The sequence below is a fragment of the Phocoena phocoena genome, chromosome 7 (genome assembly GCF_963924675.1).
Source record: "Phocoena phocoena chromosome 7, mPhoPho1.1, whole genome shotgun sequence".
NCBI classification, from domain to species: domain Eukaryota; kingdom Metazoa; phylum Chordata; class Mammalia; order Artiodactyla; family Phocoenidae; genus Phocoena; species Phocoena phocoena.
In genome coordinates, this window is record NC_089225.1 from 105034051 (window position 1) to 105037312 (window position 3262).

At 38.9% G+C, this 3262-nt stretch overlaps 1 pseudogene; it reads right to left on the reverse strand.

Annotated features, from left to right (window-relative positions):
• Positions 1-1556: 1556 nt before the first annotated feature.
• LOC136125445 (large ribosomal subunit protein eL8 pseudogene) overlaps positions 1557-3262 on the reverse strand; it is a 79728-nt pseudogene continuing 78022 nt past the window's right edge.

Consider the following 3262-nt stretch of genomic DNA (forward strand, 5'->3'; position numbering starts at 1 on the left):
GCCAATATCATCTTTTAATCACAAAGAACATAATTTGTGCTGGCTTCAGAGCCAAGAATGTAAAAACATAGCCCTCTTGCAAATGAAAATAGTAGTTACAAGCCAACTGGGATCAAGTGTGGCTTTATGCTTTCTACCATTGTTTGCACAAACTAAGGACAAAACGTGTTAGTCCAGACAAGTCAGAACTGTCCTATGTTGTATAATTAACTCGTTTAAGTAAAATTATACATTATCTAATGTATGGTCAGTCCTATTTCTTCATATCTGCTACAACCATGACTTCTTTTTAAAGTTTTTATCTATTTTAGAAACTATTTTCAAAGGCTGAAGGAGAAGAAGGGTATCTAGATTCTTCTCTAAGTACTCAGGCAAGACATAATACTCAAATATCTTAATTCTATTACAGTGTATCCAGAAAACGTCATCCAAAAAAAATTGTATCATTTATCTTAAGTAAACCAAGGATGAAAAAAATACATATTTAGGGCTTCCCTGGTGGCGCAGTGGTTGGGAGTCCGCCTGCCGATGCAGGGGACACGGCTTCGTGCCCCGGTCCGGGAAGATCCCACATGCCGCAGAGCGGCTGGGCCGGTGAGCCATGGCCGCTGAGCCTGCGCGTCTGGAGCCTGTGCTCCGCAACAGGAGAGGCCACAACAGTGAGACACCTGCGTACCGCAAAAAAAAAAAAAAAAAAAAAAAAAAAATATATATATATATATATATATATAAATTTTTGTAAACTAGATAGAACTTTGAGATTTCATTTTGGTTTATATATCAAGGATTTCCTTTCATACTGGAGCCTGCATATCCTTTTTGTGTATGGTATTTTTAGTTTACATTGATATAGCTTATGTAGTTCAATATGTAGTTTTTATCAATATAAACTTTAGATATGCATCTATCTTTTATATTTGTATCTTGCATTTTGAAGACATATTAAAAAGTAGAAACAATCTCCATTATATTACCTTTTACCCATATCAAATGCTCTGTAAATATTTATTAATTTATTCAACTAATACTTTTAATTGGTTAATTCTACTGTTTTCTCTTCAGTTTTAAAGGGTATGGGTTCAGTTACATATCAAAGAGTTCATTTTCACTGGTAGGGAACATATCACATTACTGGGCATTTTGTGGAATTTATACCACATAGTAAAATTTAATTTCCTTTAGTCTAGGACAATTTCAAGGTATAATGGAAATAATGAACTGGAAACTCAACAGGCCTGGGTTTAAATCACCCCTTTTCATTTTACCAGCTAAAAGACCTTGAATAAGTTATATAATTTCTCAGAGCCTGTTTCTCCACTTTTTAAATGGAGATAATAATATTTACAAGGTCATTTTGACATTATACATAGTGGTGAGCACATAGTTCTTGTTCAATAAATATATTTTCTTCCTATTTCCACACATCCTGGGGATCAGCCAATTATCTGTTTATTTAGCCTTTTCAAATGATCTTAATTTATTCTTTCTTTTTTTTTTTGAAGGAATTTTTTTTTTTTTTTTTTACTTTTATGTATAGAAAACTCAATAGTGTATACTTAGCTCAGTTTGATGGCCAGTTCTTTGACCTTTGCCTTTTCCAGCTTGGCAATGCAAGCCACCAACTTTGGACCCAGGATGTTGCCTCTTCAGTGATGGCGGATTTCATCGTATCTGTCATTGTAATTGGTCCTAATAGCTTCCGCCAGCTTAGCCTGAGGTCCTTTGTCTCCTGAGTTAACTTGTGTGAAGGTGACAGTGGTACAATTCTTCCTGTGGAATGGATCTCCAGCCTGGCCTTCCCTTTGCTAATGTGGTAGGGAACCCCCCATCTTATGCCACAGGGCAGGCAGGAAGACAACCAGCTCGATGGGATCCACATCATTTGCAATCACCACCAGCTAAAGCTTCTTCTCCACCAACGTAGTGACCGTATTAACCCCTGCTGGAAGGATAGGTGGCCCCTTTGTGGGGACATTCCCTTTGCCGGCAGTTTTCTCCTTAGCCTGAGCCAGCAACCTCTGCTTCTTCTTTTGCTTCGTATCTGGTCTGCACTTGTGGGCCAGCTTAAGCAGTTGAGTAACTCTTTGGTGGCCCAAGGCCTGGGTGAACTGGCTAATCAAGGGAGGCACTTTCAGCCACTTACAGAGGATAGCTCTTTGCCGCTGCAGCCAGATGTGGTCAGGCCATTTGACAAAGCAGGTGAGGTCCCTTTGGGGCTGATGTCCTGTCCTGATATGTAAAGGGCAACACTATGAGTGATGCTCAAGTTCCTTGTCAAGTTCGTGTTTAGGACCACTCAGAAGGGTATAAGTGTATCAGTGACCTAGGTGGTTTAAGATGCCATCACAATTCTGAATTATTCTTAAATTTCTTAGATTGAAAAAATTCTGGTGGATCTTTGAAAACTAGGCCAACACACACTTGCCAACTTAGAGCTGCTCCTCAAAGTACAGGCAGACCTCATCTTATTGGGCTTTGCTTAACTGCACTTGGCAGATTGCGTGTTTTTTACAAATTGAAGATTTGTGGCATCGCTGCATGGAGAAAGTCTGTCAGTGGCATTTATCCAATAGCATTTGCTCATTTTGTATCTCTGTGTCACATTTTGGTAATTCTTGCCATATTTCAACCTTTTTCATTATTTTTATATCCTATGATTTTCTAGAAAGAAAAGTAAAAGAAAAATTCCTACAAAGAATCAGGAACTCAAGTGACTTTAGACTCCTCAATAGCAACAAAAGGAACAAGAAAACAATGAAATCATGACTCTACAATGCCGAAGAAAAGTTAATTCCAACTGTGTATTCTATATTCCAACTACCTATCATCTGCCAGGGTAGCATAAAGCATATTTTCTTAATGCAAGTTCCCAGAACATTTACTTCCATTACATTCTTGCTAAAGGGGCTGCTGGAAGATGATTTCCACCTTAAAAAAGAGCAGACCAAGAAAAAAAGATGATGAGGGATTCATAACAGAAAAGATACAACCCAGGAGGGAAGTGATGAAAGTCTTCAAGATAATGGTGGAGGGAGATCTCAGGGAGAGAACTGTGCCCCAGACATAGACATTCCTGGAGCAGTGTGACACAGGGAACAGACATGTGGAGGGCTGTCCGCTCCATGCCCTCTGTAGAGATGCCATCTTTAATCTGATCAAATTACTGGAGGATGTGCTCCACACCAAGAGAGTAAATCAAGAAAGAGCAAGGCATAACATCCAGAAAACAGCATCAAACTCCAGATTAGTAAATTCCAAGGAC